General features: G+C 40.8%; 1 protein-coding gene across 6 annotated transcripts in view; it reads left to right on the forward strand.

The window, feature by feature from the left end:
* The window catches only part of AIG1 (androgen induced 1), a 192,719-nt gene that overhangs the window by 117,303 nt on the left and 59,966 nt on the right, over positions 1–15,450 (forward strand). The gene's annotated exons all lie outside the window — the stretch shown is intronic.

Raw genomic sequence — 15,450 nt, forward strand, 5'->3', positions numbered from 1 at the left:
CATCTAAGTATTGTTATTTAACAAGTAACCTATATTTTAAAATTATTAATGAAACATTCCTTTATTTCATACTAAATTTTAAAAATCTGGTTGCATGGTGTACGTTTGTAGCACAGATCAATTTGAACTAACCATAGTCCAGGTGTTCAGTAGCCACATGTGGCCAATAGCTACTGCATTTGACAGCACAGGTTTAGATGATGGAGGGAGACCTGGCAATATTAAATCCACAGGGAGTTCTTTGAGCTGCCTATACACCGGCTGCATGTGGATGACGGGTGGGAGATAAAAGAGAGATATAGGTAGACACCAGACCATGGAGGCCTTAGATGCCAAGTTAGGGGAATCTCAGTTTAATCACAAAGGCATTCAGGAGCCTTTGATGCCTTTGAGAGGTTTTATATAGATTGAATTTGAGGTTTGGGAAGATTATGCTAGCAATTGTGTGAAGGGTTGATTAGGGAGGCATAGCACAAAGAACATTGGTGGTCCTTTCTCAATCCGTTGTGTTTCTCTGTGTTCAATGAAACTTTCATATAAACTCTAGCAATTAGTACACAGCTGTTCTCAATTTTCAGTGTTTCATGAGCTTTCTTTATCATGTTCTGGGCCTTTTGAGAATTTGAAGGGTAAAGTGGAATAGTAATTAAGAATATCAGGTGTGAAAGAGAAAATGCTGCGTGTGGACACCATTAAGCTTGGACTAAGCAGTTCATGTTGTGCAGTTCTTAGTCAAAGAGACCCTTAGCGTCCCCAAACCACTGTGTACAAGCATTATGCCATTACTAAATGCATGCGTGCATGGCAGAAGGCAAGCTTCCTGAATTCCTTTTTTCTCAGGATTGCCTCTTTAATGGGGTCCTTTCTTCTGCTTTCCACCTGCCCTTCTGCCATTTTGCTCCTTGGCCCCATTTCAGCTCATTGGTTTCTAATCCAAAAGACAGCAGAGTAACACATTTTTATATGTGAAAGTAGAGCAGATGGATATTTTCAAAGTAATATGCTGGCCACGCCACCTTTTTTATGCTCAGAGCTCCCTGAACTATTCTAGTCCTCTTGAGCCCAATAATAATGGCTAAAATATTAGCAAGATTGGAGGCCACAAGCAGAAGAAGGTGTTGCTCTTACTGGTGGAGGAGGTGTCTGTGCTTCTCTCATCTGCCTCTACTCCAGGCCTATCCAACCCTCCTGTCCCCAAAGCCCAGAAGTGTCTAAAGCCTGAGGTGATTCTGTTGACTGTCAGTCACCTCGGGGCATGGACCATAGGGGTGGCAGGGCCTGGCACTGCAGCCACTTCTTGTCTTCTGTTTCACAATCTACAATTTCTTAAATTTTGAAACCAAGTCCTCAGATTCCATAGCATTGATGGATTCATTTATTTTGCTCAAACTAGAACTAATTTCTAGTTCTGGAATGATTGGTGGTTTGATGAGATAATAAGGAAGAAGGGGAAAATAAACCCTGTTTATGTTATTGGGGAACCGTCTCAACTTTGCTGGGCCAGATGTCAATAACTGCTGGTCTTTCTCCATCTGCCCACAGTTTATTGAGTTAGTTGATCATTAAAAAGGGCCTTTTTTAATTTCTTTCTTCTAAAAAAAAGTATCTGCATTTTGAGTTAAATGCTTCTGTGAAACCAGCTCCAGTGCCTGCCTGGCATCTGTCCATGGTGCTTGAGCTGCAGCGATGATAACTGAAAACTACAAAGCCCCCTAACACCTGCTCTGCCTAGCCTTGTGGGGTGAGGGTGGCCAGCCGGTAGAGTGGACAGTGTCACTGGGAAAGGAAGACTGGACCTGGGCAATTTTTCCCACCATTAAAATAAAACAGTAGGTGATTAGCCTTATCAAAGGTAAAAGCTTTCTGTTTATGAGCTCTTCATACATGCTTACTCATAAAAGAAGAAAAAGTGATTCTGAGCTGGAAAACTGCAGGAGGTCAATTTCTGTTGCTTTTGTCAATTGTCGTCGTTCAAATGTAGATTTGAGTGATTAAGTGGTAATAATAACATGAGTCTCTTTAAGAGGGTTTCCCAAAGAAAAGAGAAAATCCTCAGAATCCCCCACCTGGTTGCCTTAGAGGAGCTTGTCTCAAATGAGAAGAAAATATTGATTGCGCAGACTAGGAGGTTTTGTCTCTATATGGAAAAATATAAATATATATTGCTGGAGAAATAAAGCAAGAAGGGAAAAAATAATCCAGCCAGCCACTATCTCCTGGTTGGGTCCCCTTTCTCTTAACCTAGATTTTTCAAGTGTCCTTTTTGGATGGGACAGTGAAGTCAGACTGATTTTGATTTAGATTTTTTTTTAATCAGGAAGAATGGATCCAAATTAGACTTGAGAACCTGAATCAATGCCATTGATAATCAAATGGAACAGAAATACTTGCACCTTTCATTTAGAAAGTTGTCTTTCACAACTGGTGGCTAATATTCTATGACACATAACGAGTGAGAAGCAGTTGGGAGAGGAGGATGAAATGAACTTCAGTCAGATTGGCTGAGAACATGGCAAAGAGGTTATTCCACACTAACCTCAAACACCCTCCCTGGTAAACAGACGCTAAACTAAACTAATTATCAATCCCTAGCCCTGTACACATGCATTTATTCATTCATTATTCCGTCATAAATTAAGAGCCTACTAAATGTTACGTGGGTGGTGTCAAGGGTTTGACAATGAATGAAATATAATGCTGACTTTAGAGAGGCTGCAATTCCAGTGGCAGGAGTGAATGGTTACATACAAGGTAAGGGGCAAGATATGTGTGTAGCACCAGGGAGCCCCAGAAGATGGGGTTTTTCTTCCAGTGCGAGGACTTTATTCCATGCAAGACTTCTTTTAAATAGAATTTGGTATTTTCTTTTGTCGTTGAAGGTTCCCATCAGGGAATGTGTTGCATGTTTCTATATTGTTGAAGAAGAAAAAAAAAAAATCTGCACTTTGGATACGGCTGCATTTGGCTTTGCATGTGGCTTTATTTTATAAAATAATGGCAGGGGAGCTATGTGGGAAACGTTCAGATGTGCAGGATTTCTGTGATTTGAAGCTGAACCTGTGTATCAGAAAGGAATTATATCAGCTTAAGCTCCCGGAACAGAGAATGGTGGCCTTTTTCTGCTAATGCCTTCCCTAGGCTCCCCATCTACTCCCTTCTCCCCTGATACATTTTTATTTTCCTATAGCCAGTAAGCCAAAAGGAAGTGTGACGTTTTCCTGACCAGGATATTTTGGTTTGTTGGATCCTGGGAAGCCTCTGTGGGCTTTGGGTTGTGCCAGTTCTCAGGAGTGGAGCGCGTCTGGCTGGTGTCCCTCCTGGTGACCTTCGCAGCCATCTGGGCCGGGACCTAGGTCTGCCCGCTCAGCCCAGCAGGACAGGGTCTCAGCTCTGAGTTTGCAGATGCTTTACCCGGTCTCGGCTTCTGTGACTCAGGCCATCTGTGGGTAATTTGTCCTTATTCTGAAGTTAGGGCTTTTCAAAGGCTTCTGTTTCTCGAGTCCCACCACGAGGTGCACTCTCTGGCCACGGCTCTCTGACACCAGCTTCCTATCTGGTCTGGGGTCAGGCCCCAGTTCTGAGTCAAGCTGCCATGACTGTAATGACACTGTTCTTTGCACTGGAGAGAGCTTCACACCAAGTTCCTGCCCCCTCCTGAGCGAGTTTCACTCTTCATGGACTTGTTTGAAGTTCAGCCAAGCTGGCAGCCGTGGGGTTCCATTTTTACAAGCTCTAGCAACAGTAGGCTGCAGTCCTTTGTGTCACCATGCCATCTGCTTAGCTTTTTCCCTCTTCAAACTGTAAGCAAAGTGAGTGAGCTAACTACACCAAAAATGCACCTCCCCCAAGTAAAACACATTTGCATCAAGTCAACTTAAATGACACTGCTTTGTCTGTTCTAAACCACATTTTTTCTCATACCTCCCTACGAAATTGGATTTCCACCAAAAACATAGACAATAAGAATGATGAATATATAATAATTCTTTTCTACATACCAGCCACTGTACTACATGTTTTATGGTCTCATGATTCCATTTTATCTACAAAAACCCAATGAAATGCCATTCCCATCCCTGTTTTTGTGTATAAGGAAATTGGAACTCAGATATTTTAATTAACTTACCTGTGACCATGCCATTAGTAAGTGATGAAATCTAAATATAAACCCCACTGCCTGGTCCCTGAGTGCAAGAGCTTAAATTTTTGTAGAATGCCTCTCTCTTGATATTAAGCATTCAATTCCTTGAATTTCAATGCCTTTGACTAAAAAAAATCCCTTATTTCTCAAATAGGGCATCACACATCTATTAGCAATTCCCATTTATTCATTTATCCAAAGCAAATATTTATTGAGTATCTACTGTGTTCCATGCACCATGCGGGGCCCTACGGAGCCAATTATGAAGAAGCCTTGTCTCAAGGAGCTTATAATATAGTCTGTGTCACATTTATTTTTTTAACAAACCTTTACAAGCAACAATATACTGTCATTGTGCTAGGGACTGGGACTATAAGGTCAAAAACAATACCATCCCTTAACTGTGTAAGCTTTCCAGTTTATCAGGACTCTCAGGAATTATAATTCTAGGATTAGGAATCATAAATGCTGGATTCCAGCACCAGTGTTTATTACTATGTATGTCCTGGTCAAATCACTGAACTTCTCTCTCTCAGTTTCTTCATATCAACACTAATAAAAGAGAAAAATGGTAATTGGCGTACGACGATACCCTTTTCATTGGCTAATCAGGGCTATATGCAAATTAACTGCCAACTAAGATTGGCAGTTAACTGCCAACAAGATGGCGGTTAATTTGCATATGTAGGCACAATGCAGGGAGGCAAAAGGGAAAGCAGGAAGAAGCCCCCTGCCACTGACAGTGATCGGAAACCCAGGGGGGAGCTAAGAGCTGGGGGGCAGGGCAAAGGCGGCCCTGCCCCCCAGCCATGATCGGAGAATCAGGCGCCTTTTCCGCCCTGGCCAGTGATAGCAGGAAGTAGGGGTGGAGCCAGCGATGGGAGCTGGACACGGTCGAAGCTGGCAGTCCCAGGAGCTAGGGGCCCCTTGCCTGGGCCTAAAGCGAAGCCCACGATCGCGGGGCCGCTGCAGCTGTGGGTCCCTGCTGCCCAGGCCGACGCCTCAGCCAGAGGCTTCCTGCAGGGGCAGGGGCGGAGGCCGTGCAATCGCGGTGCCCCCCGCTGCCACTGCAGGTCCCCGCTGCCCGGGCCGGACGCCTAGGCCAGAGGCATCAGGCCTGGGCAAGGGGCCGATCCTGCGATTGGAGGGTGATGGGGGTCAACGCCTGAGGGCTCCCAGTATGTGAGAGGGGGCAGGCTGGGCTGAGGGACACTCCCCAGCAACACACCCAGTGCACGAATTTCGTGCACCGGGCCCCTAGTATTAAATAGATACCAGCTCCATAAAAGTAATTGCTGCTTTAACTGGCCTTACAAAGGAGTCTTAAGTTTAGAGCTCTAAGAGAAAGAGAAAAGAGCTAAGGCTAGGTTTGTGAGAGCAGCAGGATAAAACTTCCAGAAGCATATTAATCGGAAGTTTTTGACCTCAAGTAACAGAAAACATGACCAATGACTTTTAAAGATTGGAATTTATTTTTTCACATAAAAAGAAGTCCAGAGGGAAGTGGTATTGTTTCAGTTGCTCAACAATGCCACCAAGGACTGAGTTTCTTCCTAGTTTTCTGATCTACTACCCTTAGTGTGTTGGCCTTTCGTCCTCAAAGTTATTGTCTCGTGGTTACAGATGGCTTCTGTTGTTTCCAGAATTGTTTTCTCATACTGGTATCCATATGAGAAAATGCCTTTCTCCCTAGTGGGGCACTTTTCATTGTTTTCACTCTGGAATAGAAGCCCTCCTCTTGTTGACATTTCCTTTTCTCCTATTGGCTAGAACTTAGTTATATGTCAAGTCCTACACCAATCATAATTAATCCTTTGTATCTGAGGAGGGGCTTCTGCTTTCTCTGAAGTCATGGGATCTCCATCTGCACAATATCTGGGTTTGATTTGCAAGGAAGAAAGTGAGTAGGCAATTAAGAGTATCTTAGAGAGTTGAGTGGAAGCAGACACTCTAGCAGTGGTCATTTAGTCCTAGAAAAACCTAGAATACTTGAAGACATTGTAATAAGCAGGAATACTCAAGAGGTTAATTCTAGGAAACATAGATCCCAGAGAAAAACCTTTGTTGTCCAGAAAGATTTTGTGTTCAGAGTAACTTATCCATAGAAGGGAAAGCTAAGGAAGAAGATTGCCACTATGAACTCCATGTGATTCCTAATCCTAGAATTGTAATTCCTACGAACTCCGTGTGATTGGCTTGTATTTGTAATGGAGAAGAACCAATTACTTCTTCTCTTTCATTTTAAATTCATAAATTATAGAAGCAATGAACAAGAAAGATTGATGCTTATTGGAGCTGCCTAAAAGAACCTCAATCATCCAAAAGTCTTTATTGAACTGAGTGCATGATACAAAGATGAATAAAATATAGTCCACTCACAGGCAGACATTTTAGATTCCTATGCATTTCCAACTGTAATTGCAATATAGTAAATTCTTTACCACACATGAACTTTTATGCTCAAAATACAGTTGGATCACTGAGGAGGAACCGGTCAATTCTGCTTGTAATGAGGCAGGTGAGGATGTGGGGAGGAGATACAGACATTTGAGCTGGACCCTGAAGGAGGAAGAGGTATTCAGAGTTGAAAATAGGGAAGAACAACCTAGCAACATAATGAAGGACAATCTAGCCAAGGGAATCTTATAACAGAAATCAAACTCCTCTGAATCTTCTTCAGCAGATACTTAATGTTAAGACATTTAAGATCAAAAGAATCAACACTTACACCTGCTCACTGGAAAACCTATAATTTTCCAAAGACTGTTGCTGCAGCTTCAAAGTGAGGAGGTGATGGGTGCCTATATATGGCTGTTTGCTGATGAGCTGAGTAGCTGCCCTTGGGTAGAACAGTGGGCAAGGAGCGCCTAGTGAATGTAAGAAGGACCATGTGTTCAATTCCTCACCTGCTACCATGTGATCTTTCCCTCTCATCTTTCCACTTCCATGTTCATATTTATGAGCTCATCTTGCCAAATAAGCTTCACCTCCTAAACAGTGAGGTATGTGTCTTTACAGCTTTGACTTTCCCATGCCCTAGCACAATAACTGACATACTGTCAATGTTCAAAACATGGATGTTGAGCAAATGGATGATTGAATGAATGAAGTGAGAAGCTTGCCATGGGTGACCTGTGTGTTGGCCCCATAGGCAATTGGACCTTATGAAGTGTTCTCTTCGCAACATTATATTAAGTGTATCTGGCTCAGGATGTTTTATCCAATTAGAGTTTTTGAAATGTGCCAATAGGTGGGGAGTAGAGGCAGAAGATCTCCCTATAATTATGTATGTGTAACATATGAAGGTCTGACTCAAAAGGAGCCACTACCAAGGCCTACCTAAAGTGGGCAAAGAGATTAAATGAGCAGGGAGCAACATTTATTCAAACTACACATGAAAGGGAATATGTTATATGGGTTTAAATTTTAGACTCTTCCACCACCCGTTTGAATCCCAGTTTCATCACTTCCTAGTTCTATGACTTTGGGAAAATCACTTAAACCCTTTCATCCTCAGTTTCCTCATCTGCAAAATAAGGATGAAAACAGTAACTACCTCAGAGAGTTGTTGTGAGAATTAAATTAATATATGTGTGCTGTTCTACATTATTACATGCTTGGCAAATAGTGAATACTCTACAAGTGTTAATGACTTGAGCTTCAAAACATCCTAGGAAATAAGTATTACTTTCCTACTTTACAGATGATGAAAGTTAGGCTTAGTGATATTACATGAGGTCCTGGATCTGCTAGAGCAAGTAGGTGGTGACAGAAACAGGACTGAAATTTAAATCTGACACTATAAGCTCTGTTGTAAGCAATTGAATGGCTACAGATTATGTTATTAGTGGTCATCTGTCGACCTAAACATGGCCAGATAGTAGCTGAGACTCCCATAAATATGTCTCTACTAACAAAACTGCTATTTCTATATGAAGCACATAAGCCACAGACCCCTTTCTGCCTGGGATTGTGAAATTATGGAATCCCAGACTTGAGCACATCAACCAATCACAACTCCTCACTTCTGGACCAATGGCTGATAGAATTTTCCCAACACTTAAAACTCTCTGTGGTAAAGAAACATTTTGTTTTTGTTTTCTTAAATTTCCAATCTGCTATAAGCCAAAATTTTATAAAATATAGATTTAAAAATTTAATTACTAGAAAAAGGAAATGAAAAAACAACATTCTAACCCAAGTTTTTATATGATTAGATTCAATGGGCAAATTGCTATAGAAATTTCTAGATACTCATTCTTGATTTCTGTATTTATCTTTTTGTGGATCTGTACCATTGGCCAATCACTGGTCCGCATTAAAAGAACTTCTGATTAAAAGAACTTCTGTGAAGAGCTTTCAGGCAAAAATGATACACACTCTTATTTGCTTATAAGGAAGTTCCTCATATTTCTATGGATTTTCCTGTACAAATATCAACCTGATGTTTTCGAGGCCTCCTGGAGAACCTCTATCCATCATCAGAGGGCATTAGAAAAATGATCTAAAAAAATAAAACAAAATCAGTTTCTATAGTTGATTCTGTGCTGGGCACAAGGTAAAGGTTAAGTCACTTTTAACAAAGGCTCAAGAGAGATCCCAAAAGAGACAGGCCCTGAGCAACTTTAGAAGCACTATTTTGGCACAGAAACACTCCAAAACCCTAAGTGAAACCTAGGCCCTGTCAATAGACAGACATTTTAGAGGAGTTATGTGGAGCCCTCTTCCTCACCCATCAGCCTACATCCATGACTATTTGACAACTTTTCCCTCAGGTCCAAACTCAAATTGGCTGTCACCATCTTACCATTTTTAGGATAAGGTGTTAAAAGAAAAAAAAAAGAAAAATAAAATAACAACAAAACAAAAAAAAACAGAAAGAAAGAAGCCAAAGAGAGTTTATTCCCACGAAGACCTGCTGTTGTACCACCTATCAAATGCTCCACTTTCTATTTTATTTCCTCGTATTTTTTATTTAACAAATACTTCCACTGCACTTATTATGTGCCAGGCACTGTTCTAAGGAATCTGTAAACATCAGCTCACTTAATCCTCATAACAGCCCTATGAGGTAGGTTCTATTACTCTCTCTATTTTATGGATGAGGAAACTGAAGCACAGAGCATTTGAGGATCATCCCAAGGTCACACAGCTAGGTTTTCACCTGGGTCAACATATCTCCTCCTCATCCAGGGTGAGAAGTGGAAGGAAAGGCTTAGAATGAGTGGGAGTAATAGCAGTGTGAGGAAAATTGAGTCTTAGTTCAGGAGAGTCAAGACTTTTAGATAAAAAAAAGCAGCCAAATCTCTGACTAACAAAAAGGGAATCTAGTCATCGTCAGAGAAAACAAACTTAAGACTGAATGGCAGGGTTTGTATATAATGTGAGGAAACAGACCAAAATCACAGTATCTGTCATAATCAAACTCACATCAAAGGATATGATAGGACATCTGTAATAACAACAACAATAATAAAATAGCTATGCTCTTTTGAATCTCTACTGTGGGATAGCTTACATATGTAACTTGGTTTAATCCTCACGACCCTGTGAAAAAAAGAGTGTTATCCCCATTTTTCAAATGAAAACATTAATAAAGGTACATGGAGGTGTAATAACTTGGTCATAGTCTCACATATACTGATTGGCAAAGCTAGAATTTCTATCCAGTTCTGTCTTAACTCCAATCACAGGCCATTTTTACTCAGTCGTACCGTCAGAGTTGGTGACCCCATGCCATGGGAGGTTGGGTTAGGAGAATCCAAAATTTGTGGAGACTCACTCTGTGTCCCAGAAGTCTCAGAACTATGCACCTACAAAACTCAATGAATTACCTGTTTGTTTCCAATGGGAAAACCCAAGAAAGATAAATCTAGCTACCCATTAACTAGACACAGAACACTTCCATTTCATATATGAGGCAACATCTTACGTTCTTACAAGAGGAATATAGACATGAGAGCTGAGAATATGTCCCCACTGAAACTCCTGGGGTATCTATCTGTCTCTGTTACACCAGGTTGCATGTGTTCTGTGGAAGGGGAAATGTTACGGAGCCTGGCGCCTATCTGATGCCCTGGATGGATGACCCACTAGAGTTATTGAGTTCTTCCAACATTATTTCCATCCTAGATCTACATAAAGTTTGTTGGCAGATAGAACTGGTTCCTGCAACCAGACCAGAATGTGTTTTCATTGCTTCATGGAGTTATATAAAATGCATTCCCTTCCTTTTACAATATTCTTCAGCCTAGCTACTCTTCAGTCCTTCATAAACAATCACTCGATTGTGTGGGACATTTTCAGTTGCTTATGTAGATGCTAAAGCCATATTAGGTGTGGAATTGGAATTCTATCTAAGATATTCAGTTTATTTAAAGCCATTCAAGAAAAAGATAATAAAAGCCAAATAATTGTGGAATGGGTCATGAGGAGTGATACTCTCAGAATGCCAAGTGAAATTGTGAAACAGTACTGATAAGAGTTTCAAAAAAAGTGGGGGAAGGTTGTGCATTCTTGGAATTGACAAGGTACTTCCCCATAATGCTATACATACGTACTTGGAACCCTAGTCTTATCTCTCTTGAATGACCTCCTAGTTAAAAATAGCCAGGTCAAGTATCCTAGATTCCAAAATGCCAGGAATGTTTTGACCAGGTGAAGTCTCATCTTTCAAGATATCTGATGTTAAGTCACCCCAAATCAACCTGTCCCTTTATCTGGTAACAGACAGTAGTAACATAGGCATTGTTAAAGTATTGATAAAGGATGGAAAAGGAAGGAGGCTTTCTGTAACTTGCTTAAGGAGAGAAATAATTCTATATTGCCACCTGGCTATGGTTCAGAAGTGTTGCTCTGGGCTACTGCCTTACCATCACTGAGGGCCGAAGAGGAGACGAAATCCATCCCCTGTGGTATGGGGTAAGGAAGACAATAGATGATTTTCTGGAGAGAGTTGATGTTGAGGATTGGGGGTGGGGAACAACAAACATTTGTAGTCTGTGCTTGCCAGGCTCATCTGTGACTAGATGTCCATTTACTAGTAGTTTGAACCAGAAAGCATTCTCCATCCACACATCCATCCTCAATGGAAAGGATGCAAGTGTGGCACTCATATCTCAACTCCCCTCCTGCTCTCAACACAGACATAGCTAATCAATCATAGGAGACAGTTGGCAAAGCACTTTCTCTCACATGTTATATCATTCGATGCTTCCAATAACCATTCAAGGGAGATGGAAAGGTATTATGTAACTTATTTTAGTGATAAGTATTGCCATTATCCCATGTCTGGATTTTTTTAACAAATACCTATGTAAACAGAATGATAACTGGGGATTGGAAATGATCAGCAATGGGAAATTGGGATAATTAAATGCATTTGTCCTTTCCCATCCTGTGCCAGTTAAATCATAGTTACATAGGGTTCGTGAGAGCCCTTTAATATTTTTCAAGGTGAGTAAGCACCTAAAGATGAACCAAGTGAACCTAGTAACAAATTGGGTCCCATGGCAACCAGGCAGCATACAATTTGTGGAATAGTCCCAATTTGAAGCATTGCTATTATTAGCACATTTTCATAAGTGCAAAATGTACCCCTGAAAACATAAAAAATGAAGTCAAGTTTGGAAGAAAATGAAGAAAACGGAGGGAGGTGGAGGTGAACAGGACTGGAAAGGAGAAAGGGAAGAGGTGCTGATCACTGAGGAGAGGTCAAGTAGGGGGTGTGTAATTAGTACAATCCACCAAAGGAGGAAATTTTAGGATTTGCTTTCAGTTTTTGCCTAGACAACATTTTGATATGTGCAACAGCAAAGTCTACTGACATGGCACCTATTTATACAAAGTAATTTTTTAAAATATATTTTATTGATTTTTTACAGAGAGGAAGGGAGAGGGATAGAGAGTTATAAACATCGATGAGAGAGAAACATCCATCAGCTGCACACTCCCTACTGGGTATGTGCCTGCAACCAAGGTACATGCCCTTGACCAGAATCGAACCTGGGACCCTTGAATCCGCAGGCCGACACTCTATCCACTGAGCCAAACTGGTTAGGGCTGTACAAAGTAATTTTTTAAAAAAAGAAGGAGACAAAGGAAAAAGAGAAAGAACACAGCTTCCGAAGATTTTGAGTATGTAGAGTTTCATGGTGATTTGATTTTCCCCCAAGGGCTCTGCATTAAATTTATTGCCTCTCTCATTTTTATTGATAGTATAGTAGAATTTGATATACTCTAATTCAGAAACTACAATGTTTATTCATTTCATGTGTCAGTACAAAATCCAATCAAGAATAAGTATTGCCCCTCCCAAAGCTACAATCATACAGAATGCTAATTGCTTTGAAAAGAAATAAACAAGTTTGGGATGAGGGTGTTATTCCTTGCTTTCAACCAATGAAGCAGTCTCAAAAGTGGAGCTCTTCATCCAAGTTTTTCCTACAGAATGATTTTGGTGTTTCTATCCTGCAGTAACAAACACTGGAAACTCGATGTCTGCTCTTCCCCTTCATTGATCACTTTGCTGGGGGCTTGCAAACATCATCTGTAATCCTTATAGCAAGGTAGTCAATGAATACCCTCAACAGAGGTATGTTATGGAGCAGTGTAGCTTATTAGCTAGCAGCATAGGCTTTCAAGAAATGTAGGTCTGTATTCAAGTCACAAAGATCAGGGTTTAAGTCCTTGTTTCTGCTTACTAACTGACTCAACCTAGATAAGTTATTGAACGCCTGTAAGTTTCATTCAGTTTCCTGTTAGAGTTAGTTGGGAAGTAGATGAGATGATCCATTTGAGCCATGCAGCACAGAAATGGGCACGTAGGAAGTGTTCACTTTAAAAATGATTAGTTTCTATGTGTGAAACTTATAAAATAATAGCCAGTATCTACTGAGCAATGCATATGCCATGAACTGTCCTATGTGTTTCGCATATAAGAACTTTTGAAATCCTCTCAACAACCATATGAGGGAATCCAAAAGGATCAGCGAATTGTGTGAGTTAGCCTACTAAGGCCATCTTCTCTTCTGACATCAATTGCAAGTTCAAGGATTCTCAAAACAGGTTCAAAAATCTGCTAGAAGGACTCACAGAGCTCATTTAACACTGTTATATTCATGATTATGGTTTACTATAGGAAGAGGATATAGATTAAAAATCAGCCAAGAAAACAGGGACATAGAAAGGGTCTAGAAGGTGAATTAAAAGTGAGTTCCAGTTGTCCTCTTCCCATTTAGCTATGGTTGGCATTAATTCTTCTCAGCGACAATTGCTATTATTAGCACAAAATACTGCCAACCAGAGAAACTCACCTGAGACTTTAGTGTCCAGAATTTTTATTGGGGCTCTATAACATACTTCCTGCATGGCTAACCTTTAGTCTCCAGGCCTTTCTTAGAGGCAGAACTGATACCAAGTAGCCCAGAGCCCCCATCATAAAATCACATTATTAGACTGTCTGGTGGCCAAAGCTCCCAGGCAAACAGACACTACTGTCAGCCAGGACTTTCCAGGAAGTTTGGGAGCACCTCCTAGGAGCTGAGGGCAACAGCCATACCTCCCTTTGGGTAAGATTAATTCTTCACTTCTAATATTCTCATTTTGTGGGTGAAAAAAATGAAACCCAGGTTAAGAAACTTGCCTAAGCACTCCTAGTTGGTAATGAGAGGGCCAGGATTCAAATCCAGGCAGTGTTTCTCTGGGATCTTTAAACATTACTCTTTGCTGCCTGAAGATACGTTCATTGACTTTCCCAAGATCACACTGATGGTAGGACCTACATTTGAAACTGGGTGGATCTGATTCAAGAGTTTCCCGTCTTTCCATGCTCCTCTGGCTTTTCCTTGCAAAAATCTGAGAGCCTCACAGACCGCTTGTCTAAAAGGCTCTTGCTTCTTTGTAGGCGAAGCTGCTATAATCCTCACTGGGTCCTCCCTCTGGCACACAGCCCTGCTGAACATCAGTGGCTGTCTCAACAGAAAACTGCTCCTCTCGGGTCTCCTGGATGTGTCATATGGTTGTTCATAGTCAATGGAGTTTTATGAGCCTTGAAAATAATATTATTTATGAGGCTAATAATTCTGTATTATCTCTACAGGGAAAAAGTGCTACTAGCACTGGTTAGTATATTCATGTTAGTACTGGTTAAAGCCAAGGGAAGGTATTGATAGTCATGTGTCTTAAGTGTCTTTAGGAGAGCAGTGTCAGGGTTCCCTTGTTTGTTACAGTACATCGCAATGGTACAAGAGAGAGGCTTCTTCACACATTTTGAAAGCAGTTTTATGTCTCAGGAGGCTGTCTCCAGCACCCTGAAATTTAGGACGTAATTATAGGTACCAAGCTACAGCTGGTTCCTTTAAAAACTCTATCTCAATTGCTTGTCAGGCATGATGGTTTTGAGGGGAGTAGTGGGAGGAGAGCCACACCCACACCACCACCCTCAGAGAAGAGTAACCACTGCAAACAGGAGAGGCATCATTGATGAAAACCAAGGGGCAGGCATTTCCCACCCACAGATCAGCCACACTGACATACAGGGCCAGCTCATCACAAAGGTAGGAGTCAAGCCATGTGAGTTCAGTTGACTGAACTTGAATAAAGGCAAAAAATAAATGTATTTCCTCCCCTACTTCCTACAACTCCCATCAGTTAGTTGAAGTCTCATTAATGCAGGATAAGGCATAAGCAACTATAGACATTTTTCAAAGTTCTACAGAGATTCCAAGGCACAGAAAATGTCAAGCCTGTAATAGAACTGAAGTTATGGCATCATTTAAAAACTTAAATGCGCAAAATATGTGAAGCAGGATAGCCTGTCATCTAAAACTCACTTTCAGCATCTAGAGCAGGTTAGTCTTTAAAGGGAAATGAAATGACCAACCCCACTTATTTTTAATTTTGTTTTGAAAAAGTGGCTGTTAATGTTAAGCACATAATTAAATGTTAAGCATATAATTAGATACTATGAATATTTTTAAATTAGGGCAAGTTCACCACAAAGTAATTTAATTGTCATTGATAAACACTTTTAGTTTTTGAAGTGTTTTCACACTGGATGTAAATGACTACAACTGAAGAAAATTCTAAAGCCACTTTCAGGTACGGAGATGTTCTTTGGTGTATCTTCTGTGGGGACAAAGGGTTGATTTGAACCTATTTCCTCAGTATCACTGTCAGTATCACACTGACAGATAATCAATTATTAAAGTATTCATCAACACCAAAGGATATGATGGCTGGGCTCCAAGTTTTTTCAGGTTGTGAAGAAGAAAGAAGCCTGGGTTACTGAAGTTGTGTGGATGTACTAG

Source organism: Myotis daubentonii, chromosome 6 (assembly GCF_963259705.1).
Source record: "Myotis daubentonii chromosome 6, mMyoDau2.1, whole genome shotgun sequence".
Lineage (NCBI taxonomy): Eukaryota > Metazoa > Chordata > Mammalia > Chiroptera > Vespertilionidae > Myotis > Myotis daubentonii.